General features: G+C 49.3%; 1 protein-coding gene across 1 annotated transcript in view; it reads right to left on the minus strand.

Moving 5' to 3' along the window:
- KIF26B (kinesin family member 26B) overlaps positions 1–18,002 on the minus strand; it is a 385,937-nt gene that overhangs the window by 144,489 nt on the left and 223,446 nt on the right. The gene's annotated exons all lie outside the window — the stretch shown is intronic.

The raw sequence follows: 18,002 nt of genomic DNA on the forward strand, positions 1-18,002 counted from the left end.
TGTGGCCCCAGTCTTCCACGTCAGAAATACCTGGTGACGGGTGTTCAAAATGAGGGTCCTCAGACCCTACTCCCAACATTCTGCAGCTTTCCGAGCCCCACAGGTGATCCTAATGCTGACGGAAGTTTGTGAAGACTCACGTCTTCATGAGTGATGAGTGGATGGGACCATGAAAACTGAATGGAACGGGATGAGATCCGAAATGGAACACCCGTGAGAACCCAACCCGTATGGAGGGCGGAGGGACACACTAAAACTAAAATAGTGGTTGGAGTGGTGGGAGGTGAGCTAGGAGGGAGAGAATCGTGGAGACTAAAGCAGAGTTACGAGAGGCACGACCTGCCACTCCCCGAACACACTGCGCTCCCTCCCGGCTGAGACCACACTGCACACTCCGCGGCCTTCTCCTGAACACCCTCCTTCCCCAGGCGAACCATCCCTTAAACCCAGTCCAAAGTCATCCTCCTGGGAGCCAGCCGCCCTCCCCCAGGTGGAGGCAACCGTCCCAGTGACAGTTTGTCTGCATTCTAACAGCAAGCACCTGTACGAGCTGTCATTATCATTAGCCGGTCTCTCTCCTCCCCGTTAGATGAGGGTGAGCTCTTTTACTGGACTAGACGGTCTCTCCGTCATTGCTATACATCCTCAGATTCTGGACACAAAGTAGGCACTCGATAAATACGCATTAATTAAATGGCCGAATATATCATAAAAGTATTTCTTAACCTGTGTGGTTGGTACATAGATGTTTGCTCTATTATTGGTCTTTGAGTATCTTTCAACATTTCATATACTGATTTGTACGCATTATACAGTTAACAAAAAATTTAAAGAAGTCATCATATCTGAGATTTGGTCTAGAAAGTTAGGACTTAGTGGATAATGAAGAGAAAATAATCTTGAACTAACCTAAAAAGCCTGCTCACAGGACAAAAAGCAGAGAAGACACCAGAGTGAGGTGAACTGGGTGGAACGCACAATATTGTGGAGGCGGTTTTCCATGAACTCGTGTATCTGGGGCTTAGAAAGTTGCCACGTCTGCAATCAGCGGCGGCAAAGAGACATCCTAAACAGAGGTGGGCAGCACAAAGTAGGAGCAGAGCTAACTCTCCTGGAGAAAAGACCAACACAACTAGCAGAAAACACAATCTCTATTATCTGGCTTAAAAGTTTGGAGCAATTATAAAGTGAAAGTTAGCAATCATTCACACTAATGGATGGATGGATGGATGGATGGATGGATGGATGGATGGGTGGATGGATGGATGGATGGATGGATGGATGGATGGATGGATGGTTGGTTGGATGGATGGATGGATGGATGGATGGATGGGTGGATGGATGGGTGGATGGATGGGTGGTTGGATGGGTGGTTGGATGGGTGGATGGGTGGGTAGACAGTTGAATTGGATGGAAGGGTGGGCGGAGGGGTAGACAGCCAAATGGATGGAGGGGTAAACGATGGATAGTGAAAGGATGGTTAGTTGAGTGCCAGAGGAAGAGGGCCCCAGACAACTCGGGTTTATCTCTAAGAGGCATGTTATTCAGTTACTATGGAGTTTGGAATCCCTCACTGGAAGCTTGGGTGGCCTAGCTGATGGCTGGAAGAGCTGCCACCAACACCTCCCTCTCCGTCACCCCTGTGTTTGTCAGAACCCCCAGTGGCCCTGTGCAGTGGGCATGGAGACAGATGTGCCTTCCAGATGTTTCTTCGAGGGAGGTGTGGTCCCAGATGTGGACAGTCAGCCGCCAGCTGTCTGCTCTTTCAGGATTTGCCTCGGCTGCACAAAGCCACTTCACCCAAAAGCACAGCCTTCCCAGGGCAGTCCACGTCCAGTGACTGATGGCGGTGGGGGTTCAAGGGCAAGTCCAATTCAGGTCCGTCTGCTGAGCCATTTACACTCCAGTTCCCCTGTGGAGCAGGCTGGGAGTTTTGGGACCTGTTAGGCAGTCTGACATTGTCTTCTACAGGTGTGAATAATAAACCTGCATGGACAACCCCACCGCAGTATCGGTCTCCAGAGAACCCAGCCTGAAACCTCCCCTGGGCAAAGTGGTGTTACCCATGTGCTGGGCCCTCGGACCCCCACCCGTCACGGGAGCTTAACTACCTGCAGTCTCCGTCCACATGCCTCCCGTGACGACAGAGCCTCAAGAACACCACAAATCGGTTCCTCCTCCCTCCCCTAAGTGTTGGGCACCCGGTTTTCCCTCCAGGGTCTGAGTTCTCTGTCCTAAAGGACTTTAGAGGCTGCTGGGCTCTGGGGCTTCTTGGGGGGTACACAGCAGCGAGGCCACCCCCTTCAACCAGGGGAGCCCTGCTCTGACCTGTTTTATATGTTGAGGGTTTCATTGCAAATCGGGGCTTTACGGTTAAACACATTTTGGAAAAACACTGGTTCACGTGATCCCACAGATACCTCGCACCTCCCTGCGATATTCTGCGACGCTCTGTCCTCTGAGCCCACACGCAAGAAGCAGAGTGACAGCGTGGTGCCTTAGGCCGTCCACTGATTTGGAAAAACAAATCCACTCACATATAAAGACAAGATCGTAACTTAGATGAAGTGACAGATGTTTTCAAGGCTAAATTCTGGTGTATTGCACAGATTGGAAACTGCATAAATGATGAGGGCATTAAGAATCATTTCCTGGAAGATTTGGTCACTTTATTAGCTGATGAGGTTATGCAAAGAATTGAAGATGGTTAAGTAGAGGGCAGACCTTCCAGTCAAACGAACTAAACTCCCTGGCTGTGGTCTACGGTTGTGTTCGCTGTCCGAGACCCAAACGCAGCCAGGGGGCGTCCGTGGCTGAGGCTGACCTAGGGGGCGGGGGATGGAAGAAAGCAGGCCCCAAGCTCATCCCAGGCTTGTGCGGGAAGCCTGAGCAAGACGAGTTTCCTTACGTCCTCTTATAAGGAAATGCTGTTCCAAGTAATAATTGAAAAGAGAAGAAATCCAAGCAACGAAAGCACATTTGATATAAAAAACGTGTGTATTCATATGCAAAAAAGAGCACTTAGCCGTTACCAAAGAGGAATAATCTTTCAAAAAACTCTAAAAGAATCGTACCTAAATTACCTATGGGAAAAATCCAACAGCGGAAGGAAGACCTTCGCCATTTAAAGACACCACAATAAACATAGGTTACGCATGTTCTGAAATTCAGCGCACAGGTGGTTTGAGGTTGCTTGGGTTCCTTGGCACACTGTGCCACCAAATCTGCACATTGCGTGAGTGTGTGTGAGTAATAACTTTCGAGATCAAGGCTATTCAGAAAAGCAGCTTGACGGCAGGAAAGAAGGGCCATCACTGAGAGCTGTTCACAGTGCCTTGTATACCACCCTTCGCCGTCAAAGCTTCTGTGGCCCCCAGATACGGACCCCAAGTCTGTGCATGAGAAACCATCCCCGTGACCAGTCAGAGCACTCAGGCGTTGTGGGAGCCTAGTAGGGCTTCTCTAGATACCGTATTTCATTGTTTAATTTTCCAAGGTTAAATCATGAGGCAGCTTGTCTTCCGGTAGGAAGTTAAAGATGCGTACGTATGTTTAAATTTTGTAGATACCTGTAGTCTCTGGCAGTCCCTGTTTTCCCAGCCTCATTAGGAGGATAGGGCTCGCCCTGACCACAGCTGCCGTCTTCACTGAGGAAGAGGGGAAAGAGCAGAGAGAGAGAGAAAGGGGAAATGTGTACAGGAAGGAAGGTAGAGAGGGGTCAAGAAGTTCTAGCATGAAGGTCTACACTCAGAGGAGGGGACAGGAGCATGGGAGTTGGCTACTCAGACAAAACTGGGCCCAGGGCCTGCTCCCGTCCCTCCGGAATCCAGCCGGGGCGCTGACCTCCTGGCCCTGCCGCCTCCACCTGCCCAGTGTACAGGGAAGGCCGGGCAGCTCCGGAAGACTGGGAATCGGTGTTGTGTTCAGCAGCCTCTTGGGGTAGAAGAAATGACCAGGACAAGGCCAGGATCCTTCCCTTGGGAAGCCGGCCCGGGAACGGGCTGCACGTCCCACTCAGGAGAACCTTTGGAAAATGCCTCTAACACCCGCCGTGGGCCCTCCAGGAGCTACTGCTGCCCACTGACTCAGCAGAGCTGGGTGGCCTTGGAAAATGACTAGAGTCTTACAGGAGAAGAGACCGATTGTCACCTTTTCAGGGCAAGACGGCCACCCCGAGGTGAAGCCCAGGGTAAGACTCCCAAGTCCAGCCCCACCTCCGCCGATCTAGCGAGGGGCTGGCACATCCCGATACCACCGAGCTTCCTTTCATGGACGATAATCACTCTCTAGACCCGTGGCGCTGCCGTGCCCTTGATCTTCAGTCTGGTGGACTTGAGAGAGGGCTTTTATCCCTCTCAAAAGAACTGAGGAATTCTCGCCACAGAATGCGTTGGAAACACAGATCTTTTGTGGGAAATAGTCAGGACATCAAACACGTCTTTCTTAAATGAAAGGTTAAATACCTCTAAAATTTAGTTAGATCTGCATGGGAAGGAGGAAGCGCTTTCAAGAACGTGAGTGACAAATCTGGGGACAGGCAGTGTCTGACTTTGTTGACAGGTGGCATATATACAAGGTGGGCAGCGCTCCCCAAAGGAGCGAGAAAACCTCGGCATTGTCTGCAACTTAGTTTAATTCAAATCAGATATAGCCTAAGAGACATGAAATCTATGTGCTGGTGAGGTATAATCATGAGGAAAATTGATACATGAGATTCTCAGTGTAATCTCTAAAAGACAAATTAGGAAAACGTATGGGTGTTTAAAAAACAGTTGCTGTCAGGTTCTTTTCCAGTCAATACAGGTAAGTTGCAGGCAGAGCCCACTCACAGCAAGAACGGACTTGGCACCTGCTGCCCCGGGTTCTTCGGTCCCCCCCGGCCTTTCACAATACCCGCCATATCTGAAGGCACTGTCTTCAGACTCAGATAATGCGTAATCAGAACTATTTCCTTCCTTCCTTCCTCCAAACAAATGTGCACAGAGATCCTGGAATACAACCGACTAATTTTGACCTTCACCGAGCTCACGGTCTAACATAAACTAGCTGTACAGCTTTCCAGAAGGGTTGTTGCTGCTTTTCCTCAAACACAATATCCCCTCGCTCCACCTTGTTCTTGACAAGATGAAAGAAAGTATCTATGTTTTATCTTCTTTTTCATTAAACTCTAAATCTCTAGTCGAAAGAACTCCTCCACACAGAGCTCACACATGAAGGAGGCACAAAACCATGGACAAAATGACTTTCGGGTCAGAAGAGCAGCCCCTAGCGATCGGTCCCGGGTCCAGAGGAGGCCTTATCTGGAGTGTGCTCGGCCTGAGCTGGTTTCCGTGTTGACTTGCACGGTCCACGGCCAGGTTCTCGGAGAACCACATGTGCGGATGTACAGCAGTCGGCAGCAGCCACATGACAAAGCGGTGGCCTGGTTCGGAAGACAGCATGTGGTGTGGCGGTATTTAGCGAGGGACTCGACCTTCCTCTGTCTGTCTGCTGATGAACAGAACTACTGTGGGCAGGCGCGTGCCTCCAAATATGCGTGAGTCTTAGCAAAATTGCAGTTGCTATGTTTCACATCACAAAGTCTAACTTGACGTGAGTTCTCACCACTAGCCCAGGACTTGCAATTACCTTCCATTTAAAGTGTGTCCTGGCCTGGCCAGGTGGCTCAGGTGGGTGAAGCATTGCCCTGTGCACCAAAAGGGTGAGGCTCAGGGCACATACGGAGGTTGAAGGTTCGATCCCCAGCTGGGGCGTGTTCAGGAGACAACCAATCAATGTTTCTCTCTCACAATGTCGTCTCTCTGTCTCTCTGTGTCTCCATCCCTCCCCCCTTCCTTCACTCTCTAAAATCAATAAACATACTCTCAGGAAAGGATTTTAAAAAATAAAAGTGCTCTGTAGTTAAAAAATGAACCGCCACAATGCCTTCATGTGCCAAAGCAGGACTGTCATCTCCTTTCAGATGCAAGAGAAAGAATAAATTCACTGCACTTGCTGCTACAAAGTCACGTAACGACAGGTAAGGAAGAGCCCTGGTATGAACCCGACGTAAGCTGAACTCTCGCGGCACAGCCATAAACAAGCCACCCCGACCACAAACCCAAAACGGTTCTTACACAGGCCAGAGCCGGCTCCGAGGGCTTTACATACATCAGCTAATTTAGTCCTCACCACAGCTCTGTGAGGGGCATTGTTACCTTTATCCTACAGACTTAGACACTGAAACACAAAGAAGTTGAAAGCTTTTCTCGAGTGACATAGCTCCTGAGAAGCAAAGCCAAGATTCAGAGCTGCTCAGCCTGGGTCTCCAGTTCTGTCACACATCACACAAGGTGACCTGGTATCCATGACGAGTTCTCGAAGGCATCGCTTCACCTCTGCAGCGGGGGTACTGGTGCGGACCGCGGGATCACCGGGACGCCCATGACAAAGCATCCAAACGCGCTTGGTGTCTGCCAGCGGTGCCCAGCCCCACCTGCCTCTGTGGTGCCACTAAGTCCTGGATTCCGTGGAAAGACCCCTCTTCAGTTGTCATGGGGTGGAGGCAGCATTTTCCCTCCGGAGAGAAATGAGCAGAGCTGTTGAAGGACATGAACTTCACCTGCATCCTCCCCCTGAGTCTTGTGTAAGATACAACTCAATTAATTCATCACATTCTTATTCAGCATCTTGCCACCTGGAGGCCCCTTCCCAGCTCGGTGGGATTGCTTCTCTGATTCCGTGTGACTCTCCAGTTGGCCGGGAGCCAGTCTCTGTCCCGGTGAAGCGGGAGGACCGCATACGCGCCCTTGTCTGGGATGTTCTTCTCAGGGTTTGGAAGGAGCTCTAAGTCAGTTTGTGACAAGTTATTGGCAACAGTAGAAGCAGCCCCTGCCAATTTGCTTCGGGCACTGAGCATGTTAACAGGTATTACACCAGGTGTTATTACTATGTTACTTACAACAAACCCAGTCCTCAACTTATTGTTTGGGTTACATAGTGTTACAGGTTTTGTTTCACCAGGTACTGACTTTTTCCTCTAACTCAGAAGACTTACAATGTGTGTTGAAGGACTCAGCAAATGCATCCCACTTAGAAATCAGGATGTCAGCTAAGCGAGGGAGACCCTTTCTGCAGATCAAACCGGCACTTCTACAGCTGACAGCTGGGACCAGCATCACTTCAGGCACCAGCCATCGCACTCACAGGTGTGAGGGGGTGCCCAGGCGTCACTGCCCCTCTGAGACAGGTCACCCACTGCGTCCCTGGGGAATCTCAGGTCTGGAAGGAAAGCCTCTGAATGTCCTGCTCTGGGGCTGCCAGAGTGGATGCCTAAGACACCCAAGTCCAAAAAGCTCCCAGGGTTCTTAGCGAGAGTCATCATTCTAACTGACAACAGGAAGCAAAGTGTACACTGGAAAGTCGGGGGACAGGGAGGAAAGATAAGCTCCCACCGGCCAAGGTTCTGCAGACTCCTGGAGGGGGAGGACTGGCCAGCCCCTCAGGAAAACGACCCCTGCACACAGTCCACGCCCTTCACTCAGAATCCACTGTCACTTACTGGGCACCAGGCCTACCAGCCTGAACCAGAAGCAAAACCCCAGCAGGACAAGGCTTCTTTGCATTCTCCATCCCTTCTGGCCCAGGCCTTCAACTGGTTCACCTGAAAGCCAAGGGTGCTAATAAGCTATTTCTAAGAATCATGTGACTTCTGAAGCAATGCTATGGTCTTCGCCTCCCAGGAACCCCTCCTTTACTTGTAAGTGGAGATACAGAATATCTGTGAGTGGAAACTTCTCGGGTCACTGAAATTATACTGTTTATCTATGGGTCAGCTATGTGTCTCCAGCAATTCCATCAGGTTTGCCTGCCCTAAAAAATAAAACCAGATACGAATCTCCACCTACCTCCCCATGGAACGTGGCAGGAAAAAGTCAGCGTGAAGTAGGGACTCTACCTGACTTCTAAATTCACCACGTAACCTTGGCTACATCACTTCATCTACCTGGGCAGATGGACTTAACTTCTTCCTACTCCGATGATGCTGGGTTTGTCTAAGTCATATCTGTAAAGTGTTGTGACCCTCTGCAGGAAAGGAAACCAGGAGCATGCCTTGTGTGCACGCCTGCCCACACAGCCATTGTGTGGTTCTCACTCACGTTTTTAATATGGGTCACCGCCGAGGACACTGGCTGAGAAGTGTCCCCAGCTGGAGCGTCCACATACCGCTCTCTGTGAGCGGTGGTAACAGGAGCCGCTGTGAGCATCAGCAGAGAGAGATCCGATGGGGATAAAAAGTGGCAGGGAAAACGCGAAGTTCCCTTGACAGAAGCCATACCAGGTTGTCAACCTGCTGTCTCCTTAACGTGATTGTCTGCGCCTTCCCTTAACACCTGCTGGTTTTCCTCGCCCCTTCTCACACACGCAGACTGAGATGTCCCATTTTCTTCAACCTCATTTACTATCTGATGCAAGGGGGAGGGGAATGTGAGTCGGCCAAGGAAACTGAGGCAGGGGAGGGACAGGAGCCCAGCCTTGCTCCTGCCTTCCCTGCCCGGGGCTCCCAGGGTCCCCACCGCGGAGGACAGAACCACGAGCCCAAATGGGCAAGACCAGGGAGCAGGAAAACACGACGATGTACACTCTGTTCTGGAAGAAAGCCCAGCACATGTGACCAGATGCCATCAGAGACCCTCCGAGAAATCGTCTCCGCGTGTCCTCTTGAGAGAAGGTTGCCAGCTGCCAGACCTTCCCCGCCCCTCACTGTGTCCGATGACACCAGCAGTCTTCGGGCACAGTTCTCCGCTCTGTCCTCAGCGTGCTCTGCCTTAACTCGCTCTCCTCTCTGGGGAAGACCTTCGCAGGTGCAGTAAATGGTGATGCTCCACCAGCTTCTACTCAAGCACATGGAGACAACAGTGGCCACCTTCCCACGGGGCTGACTCACCGTGTGTGTTGTCCCCGAGGGTCTCCGATCCAATTTCCAGCCTCTCCGATTGCAGTCACACATTCAGGCTGAAAATGTCAGACCAGGAATGTCTGACCTTTTGGCGTCTCTGGGCCACACATGAAGAAGAAGCGTTGTCTTGGGCCACACATTAAATACATTGCAACATCTTGGAATGGTTCAAGGGAGTTAACGATTTTGTGCTGGGCCTCAGTCATAGCCATCCTGGGCCACACGCGGCTCGTGGGACATGGGCTGGACACCCCTGTTTAGACTGTGAAGTGTGACAGTCGGTGTTCTCATCCCTGTTAAGTCCCTCTGCTCCCAGGAAGGCTTCCACGGGGCACAGACACACACAGGGAGATGGAAGAAGATGGTGATTCGACAGGTAAGAAATGAGGCTTGAATGTGGAGAAACCACCTGGAAATGACACGTGCAGTTGGCATTAATTGTCTTTTGATGGACGAAGACATGATATGATAGAATAAGTGGCTTTTTTTTTGGTGTGGTGAACGAATATAGAATAAGTGTGTTCCAGAACAGCTTCATCCAAGCTTTGTTTTCTATTTAATCAGTGGAAATCTCACCTAAAGCGCTGGCTTTACTATAGTCGTTTCTATTCTTGTTACACTGTCAGCACTTGATTTTAAATTACAGTCTCTCGGCATCGACAGTGGGTGATCATGGGGGTCAGTAATGAGGCGCCCTGTGGGGAAAGTCAGCTTTACTCCTAAAACCGGGAAGGTGCGCCTCAGGGGCGGTTCGTTAGTTAGTACGCGATATGCTGGGTTCTCATTATCATTTCATTTCAAAATGTTGCCTAATTTCCACAGAAATGTCTTGATTTCCAAAGGTTTGGAGGTTTTTTTTTTTAATTTATCATTCATTCTGGCTAATTTGAGTCCAAAAATATAACCTGAATGAATTCAGGCCTTCGAGTTGCATTATGAGCCAGCAAACCGGTCGGTTTGGGGAACCCAGAAAGGAACGGCACCGTCACTCCTGGGCAAAGCGTCACTTTGCACACAGAGAAGAGGCAAAACCATTAATGGGGTTGCTCGGGTCTCCTGGGTGCATACTGGGTTCTTCACCTGACTCTCCCATCAGGTCTTGAGAGAGAGGTGCTAAAGCCCCCCACTGTGATGATGGATTCATTTCTTTGCCCCTTTAATTCTGTCCGATTTGCGCTTTCTATATTTGGGGCTATGTTATTAGCTCTACCCAAATTTAGGGTTGCCACTTCCGCCCACCTTTGGTGCATCTCGTACGTGGGGTGCGGGGGGAGCACGCACCTCAAGGGCACAGATGTGGCCCCTCATCGAGTGTACAAGACAGGCTGCATAGCTTCTCTTCCACCAGTTTGCTAACACGTTTGCAGCTATGGCAGAATTCGGTGTAAGAGTTGCCTTCTTTACGTAACACCACCTGGAAACGTTTTGTGAAAGGGAATCTACGGCCTGCTTCACTCTATGGGAGGCTAACAATCTCTACCAAAAAAACTACGAAAGTCACTAAGCTGGCCTAGGTCCATGTGAGAGTATTCTTTTCTTTTTTTAAATTAAAATGTGTTTAAAACGTTTTTTCAGTTACAGTTGTCCTACAATATTGTATTAGTGTCAGGAGCACCATGCAATGAGTAGACATTTAACTTACAAAGTGACCACACTGAAAAGTCTGATCCCCCCCCCTCGACACGTGCACCCCTGTGTTCACTGCAGCAGTAGCCAAAATGTGGAAGCAACCTAAGTGCCCATCAGAAGAGGAATGAAAGTATCCTTTGCATCGCAGGCCAGTGCAAAACTGTGGTGGCCTTGGTGGCCCCCTTTGCTCTGATTGTGTACTTTGTTATTCTTTAGAAATATCCTGGGAACTAGTATGATGTCGGCTTTTTCTTGGCCCCATTTAGCCACATCCTCATACCATTCTAGTTGCCCACACAGAGGAAGGAGGTTGCTGAAAGGCCTCCCTGAAGGTGACGGACAGCTGAACACTGCATTCTAGGGACCTGAACCCTTCCTTCTCCCGCTTAGAAGAAAGCTCGCAGAGCTTGTCGGTGTCATCCTGAGCAGAGAGAGTGTTAGAGAACCTGGAGCCTGCTTTAGCAAAGGACACCAAGAACCTAGGAAGGCCACCAAGTGGCACTTCTGACCACGGTGAAGTGTTTAGGCTGCTTCCTGGACAAGGTTCAGGCGGGCTCAGCCCTTGTCTGGGGGGGGGGGGGGGGGGCTCCATGGGAATGCCCCCCACCTCCGCCACCCTGATGCAGAGAGTGAAAGAGCATCGCTGTTTGCCGTCCTGTGAAACCAGATATCAGAAAGATCCTGGGCACAGAGCACCATGTAATCCTCGAACTTAAACTTGGCAGGAACTTAAGAGGTTTTCTAGTCCATTATCTCCCTTTTATTGTCAGGGAAGCTGAGGGTGAAAGAACCTTGCTAACTAACCAAGCCGAGTTCACACAGGAGGTAAGACCTGACCCAGAATTCATTTGGCCAGATTTTCAATCCATTGTTCTGCTCAGGGCACCCTGCTTTCTGTCCTCCACATGGAGCTCCTAGAGGCCAGTGGCCCCTGCTCGGGCAGAGTGACATTCTTCCAGGCTTGCTTTTATGACCTAACCCAGGTTAGGCCACCATGACGCTGAATCGGCACAGGACGTTTGGTTACTTGTGTCTACCCAGCTGTCTTTCATGTGAACAGAATGCCTGAGAAAAGCACAATACACGTTTTTATATGAGAGGAGCAAGAAACAGCAGCAGTCAGCAATGTGGACTACTTGTAATTCTGAAATATCGATATGTAGTTACTTTCTTTCCAGAAGAGAAATATGAAAATACGGATATCAGCCAGACGGAGCCACTTTATGTTGGCTTTGACCTAAAGTTTTCAGGTCCTTCCAACTCTGGTCGAAATCCAATTCATTCTTTGCATAATTTTGGCAGAGAAGAAAGATGCTGTCTCACAGAAGGAAGAATAAACAAAACCAAACCTCTTCAGTCATTTCTCATGGGACAAATGCCAATCTAAGCAACAAAACGAAAGGGGAAGAGCTCCTCATTACTGAAGAGGTGGAGAGGGGTTCGAGTTTTCTGTAAAAAGTGAAAAAGGCAAGGATGCAATTTACTTGCCAATATTGTGGCTATTTCAAAACACTGTTTCCTTGCTCTGTTTTTACTTCTCCAGCTACAGTTGGTGTTAACAGCGTATCTCACAAATAGGAAATTCACAAAGTACTTGGGATTCTTAGGAGTAAGGTTCACATAATGACACTACAGGTTAGAGAAGAGCACCCTCTGATAGCCCCGAATCTTTTTCATCATACACACCATGTTCCAAGTATTTGATATTGAGAAAGAAAAAATCTGAAAGAATTAAGGGGGAGTGGCATTGCTTTTGATAAAACAGGAATATTAGCATGCCTACGTTTTATTATGTAGCCCATGGATAGGCTAGAAATACAAAGAAGGCCTGTGCAATCAGAACGTGTCCTCACACTTCTGGTGGCAGATGGCCCGCCCAGAAGTCCCTCATGGATGGTGACGGAACAACTCGGCCAGGTGACGGCTCCTCCCCCCACCTTTCCTCTGTACCTGCTCCACCTGCTGCAGATACACAGATCAATCCTGGCAACATCTGCTGCCAAGTTCAACAGGAAGGTAGCTTTGACTATCACAAGCAGGTACGCTGGAAGTGATTTACAATCAGGGGGAGTCAAACGATTCTGCGTGGGCGGAACAGCTGTTACAAGCAGAGGCTTCGGCCCCAGGAAGAACGAGGTTCACTCACAGCTCAGTCACTCCTTAGTAGACTGTTCTTGGGCACCTTCCCTGACCTCCCTGACCCTCTGTCTCTTCTTTCTCTAAACCTAGGACATCAACAGAATCTACATCACACTGTTCTTGAAAAAATGAAATGATATAATTAGTATAAAGTTCTGAGCAAAGTGCCAGGCACATGTAGGCATGCGATGACTGTTAGCTATTACTGGGCCCTAACAGAATAATGTGGACATCATTAGCGGTGTCTCACAGGGGTGTCCAACCTTCTGGTGTCTCTGGGCCACACCCAGAGAAGAAGAAGAGCTGTCTGTTTGTGTAACATTCACTACACAAACACTAATGGAAACTGATGGGCAAAAAATAAGTTTTAAGGAAATTTACAATTTTGTATGAAAGAGTCAGGCCAGTCCCCCAACCTGCCAGATTGCTCATGACCCAGTCAGGCTGGTTTCCGGCGCTCTGGACTGCCCATGACTCAGTTGTCCCGACTCGCTGGGTAGCCCAGCTTAATTGAAACTCTCTCCCACGAGCACAGTGGACGCCTGGCACCAGCCACAACGGCTGGTGTCCAGACTGACCCTCCTGTACCTGGGAACAGCTCAGCCCTTTACTTAACGCATTGTCCCAGCTCACATCCTGAAACTCGGAGGCACTTGCCCAGAAGAACAAGAGACTAACCCCTCCCCTATCCTGCCGCAAACCCCGTGCTTTTTCTTTTAAAAACCCCACTCCTGCCTCCCCTGCTGAAGTCGACCCCAACTCAGTCCACCTCCGAGCACAGCGTCAAATGGAGGCGCTTGGATCAGATCACGGGGTCCCTCCCCCCTCTATTTCTCGTGCACTTTGAACATTGCGGTGGGCTGCATTCACAGACATCCTGGGCCCCGGGTTGGACGCCCCTGGAAGAGACAGCGCCCTGGGGCACACTACACTGAGTGGCATCATGTCACACCATGACACCTCTGAGCAGCCAACTTGCTCCTTCCTTCCCATAACCCTGAACATCACCTACATACAACCCAACGAGGTGTATCAGGAATGGAACATAACTCAATTTTTTTTGCTTCGAAAAAATTGCAAACTTAGCAAACACTAAAATTAAATCTTTCAAGAGGGGCGCAGCCCTGTGTTTAAAATGCGCTGAATCTGCCTGTCTGGGGAATGGCAGGCTGAGATGATACTTGCCAGCTCTCCCAAAGTCGTATCCACCTGTAGGGCTGGACACTTCCTGGGTCTCTACCCAGGACTTGACCATGGATTGTATAATTTTAAGAGAAAACGAGCCATCGGATTTATTCCCATGAGGTACAATTAATTATCTTCCTTACATTTGCATCCCAAGTCCAATCCCTGTTTATTTGTAATTGAATGCAATTTCACTAACAAGGCTGCTCTCTCATCTGCTATTGAGGGTTGAATGGGATGCATTAGTCTTCCTTACGCTGTGTTTCCCTGAGTTTGTCCAGGAAAATGCCTGCAATTCAGAAGGACTGTTTTATGATGGACATATTTATGGTGACTGATAAATAACCTTGACCTGAATCCCCAGTGAAGAGGTCTAGCTGCCAGAAAGGGGAGACCCCACTAGCTGGTTCCTTGAAGTGACTGGTTAAAGACAAGAATGTGCTCTCCTGCCCTATCAAATTGACAGGGAATGAGGGGGGCGGGACTGGCTCCAGGAGCCCCCTCCTGATACGGGGAGGGCAGAGATCATTTGCAAATAAAAGAATGGGAGGCTTGCCTAAGAGTCACTAAAGGAGCTTTAATCTTATCAGAGTATTTTGCATCTTCTAAGTGCAAAGCCAGCCTAAGGCATATAGCATCTAGTCTTGGTGTCTCTCTTATTAAGGATTCACTCACAAAATTAACCTCTCAGAGATCTGCTCTCTGATTTTAGCGTCTGAAATGCAAATAGAGCACCACTTGGTGCCCCGGGATAATTAGAACAATCTTCTTAAAGCTAAGCTGCTTCTCTCCACCGTGAGTCTCCAAGGCGGCCCACACCCAAGTCTTCAGGTCACCAAAAGCCAGATGGAGGAGGAGGTCACAGCGGAGTGACGTGAGCCACAGTCCAGATCCGAGCCTGGGAATGGACCGTCCAGAAGGCGCCAGGCTCAACCAAACTAATGGGGGGCAGTCAGTCCCAGGAGGCTGTGCCTCCAGGAACTGGGCTGCGAAGTCCTGCTTACACCCAGATGTGACAGACACCACCGCCAGGTCCCTCTGTCCTCATTTCTCTGGTACAGGCCTGCCCGGTGAGGACCAGTGTTTATCTGGTCGGCGTCTTCGGGGTGTGCCCATCACTGGGGTCCGTCGGCAAAGCTGTGGCTGAAGTCAGGTGCACCTGAGCCCTTTTGCTCCTTTTCCCACGTGGTTAGAGGATTTTTTTTAAAAGCTAAGTGAGCCTACAGGTTGCCAACAAAACAATGAAACCTGAACCAACGGAACATTTTCATGCCTTGAGGAGACAAAGCAAACATCCAATCAAAAACTGCGAGTTAGAGAAGAGAGCTCAGGGCTCAGGACCACCAACTACTTTTCCTTTAACTTGTGGCCCTTTCCTCTGTCAAGGAGAGAGGGTTGTGACCAGGCCACCCAGAAAAGTGGCAGGGAGTGGGCAGGGGACAGGCTTTCGGCTCCAAGAAGAATGAGGTCTTCATGAGGTGACTGGAGTTGATAGCACGCTACTGTCTAACCGGAACTTGGCTAAGAGAGCAGAACTCAAATGTTCTCACACACACGCTCAGGAAGATAAGTATGTGAGCACATGGGTGTGATCACTAATGAGACGGGAATCCTCTCGCAGTGTAAACATATTGCAAGTCACCAACACAACACACGCTTGAAATATCTTACAGTTTGTCGATTATATCTCAATAAAGCTGGGGGGGATTAAAAATTTGAAACAAACAAAGAAAAGGGCAGGAGGCAAGGCCACTGCCATCCCTGAAGGCCCACCATCCCGTGCTTGGTTCAACGCTCCCCTGTCTCCCCCGTGACATTTCTAACACCCGCTGAGCAACAGCCCACTTCTGTTCCGGGCCCACCAGCTGTCCAGTCCTGGCCGTTGCTCTAGTAGATGCCTAGAAACCACCGGTTGGTGTAAAGCTGTTCAGTGTAAAAGCTCAAATTCAGGAGTAAAAGAAACATACGGTGGGATCGCACAGACAAGCCCCCACACGAAGAGGTGTCACGCTGTGAGTGGCGCTGGTGGAACACTAGTCAAGGACTCCAAATGCCCCCCATCTCAATCTTCCACAACTGCACATGCCTCTCACATAGACATGGAGCCACCTTGAAGGCTGTGCCTGTGTGACCTTGAACAAGCCCCCTGTGCAAGCTGGGGTCTCACTGCTTCACCCGTAGCACAGTGAGAACCATGCTGAGCCGTTGTGGACATTAAACGAGATCCTACAACTGAAATGACGTTATGAATTTAAAACTTCTATATAAAAACCACGTTTATAGTACTACATGGTATGTTCTTTTCTCCTCTTATTTCTTGAATTGCCTGCTCAATCTTATACTTCGCGGAAACTTCTTTCTTGGAAATAATTTCTCAAATTGGCAGATGCTTTTCTTCCTTCTTTTGCTCCAAAGATGACCCACATTACAAAAAAAAAAGGAAGGAATCTTTTTCCAGAGTTTCTCAGCGATTGTTAAAAGATGCTCAATGAAGCAGTGTTAACCCAAACGGATGGAGGGGATAAAACAGGAATGTGTTACCAAAAGGAGCCTTAAAAAAGATGTCCTCAAATTAGAACCAGCATTCTTTCGCTTTGCCTACAGTGGCCCCTGAGGAAACGCACGGTCTTCTATTTTGAATCAGGGCATATGTATTTCTTATGAGCGCCTTCAGAAAAGGTCAAGCCTAACTAAATGCCAGTATCTTTAGGAATAACAGCTGAGAGGAGGCCGCACAAAAAAATGACCATATTGTATTTAACCCGAGCACAGAATGACGAGTGATCAAAATGCAAAGCGATTCGGAACTTCAACTCCCTCCCTTCATTGCTTTACTCATCACATGATGGACGAATTGTGCCGCTCCTGTGAAGGCGCACAGTGTGCTGTCTCAGTGTCTGGTCCTGGGGGATCTGCGACCACAGAAAACAGATACACAAGGTCACCAGTTTCCACAGAAGGAGGTGCAGGGTGGGTTTTTTTAAAGATTTTATTTATTTATTTTTAGAGAGAGGGGAGGGAGAAAGAGGGAGAGAAACATCCATGTGTGGTTGCCTCTCACACGCCCCCTACTGGGGACCTGGCCTGCAACCCAGGCATGTGCCCTGACTGGGAATTGAACCTGCAACCTTTTAGTCCGCAGGCCGGCGCTCAGTCCACTGAGATACAGCACCCAGGGCTGCAGGGTGTTTTCATATGGCTAGTCTCCCACACAGCACTTTTTAAAATATATTTTTAATGCTGGTAAAACAGATACACAACATAAAAAATTTGCCATTTTAACCATTTGCAGTGTTCATTTTCGTGGCATTAAGCACATTCACCCTGTTGGCAACCATTAGCACTGTCCACTTCTAAATCTTCTTCTTCTTCCCAAGCAGAAACTGTCCCCATCGCCCCTTCCCAGCCCCTGGGAACTGGTGCCACACTCTGTGCACTGGCTCACTCGAGGGACCTTACAGAAGTGGAACTACTCGAGATCTGTCCCTCTGTGACCGGCAGGTTTCACTGAGCGCGATGTCCCCGAGGTGCATCCATGTCGGCGTGTGCCAGAACGTCGTTCCTTTTCGTGAACAGTTAACGGATGAACCACAGTTTGTTTGTCCAAGCATCTGTTCATGGGCACTTGGTCGTTTTTTAATCCTCAGTCTCCTTTGGGAAAACAGACTTAAAATACTGAGGTGTCTGCTTATCTTTTGTCGTTGAGCTCAATGCCGAGAGGAGGAGCAGCCCTCAGGGCCCGGGGCAGCGGCCCTTGCACACACATTCACCACGTTAAAGGCAAAAAAATAAATAAATAAATCCAAACTGCTAGCACGATGTCCACATCTCCAGTCCTTGAATGATGCTCTAAAATGTTTCACGGGCTACAATTTTTTTCTCTCATCAGTCTAATTTGTGAGCAAATATTCCAGAGGAAATGGGTCCCAGAAACTCCCCAGAACAGCAGAGAGGCTGGTTATCATAATGCCTTAGAGAAGTCATGCCGTCCTGGTTACAGGGTCGGGAAGCCCATCGGGCAGGCGACCAAGGTGGCTGGTGACAGGCACGTCCCTTCGCTCACTGTGCACTCTATGTGTAAAGGCAGTCCGGTGGCTGCAGTGAGAGAGCA

Source organism: Artibeus jamaicensis, unplaced genomic scaffold, assembly GCF_021234435.1.
Source record: "Artibeus jamaicensis isolate MK-2021 breed Jamaican fruit bat unplaced genomic scaffold, CSHL_Jam_final scaffold_754, whole genome shotgun sequence".
Taxonomy (NCBI): Eukaryota; Metazoa; Chordata; class Mammalia; order Chiroptera; family Phyllostomidae; genus Artibeus; species Artibeus jamaicensis.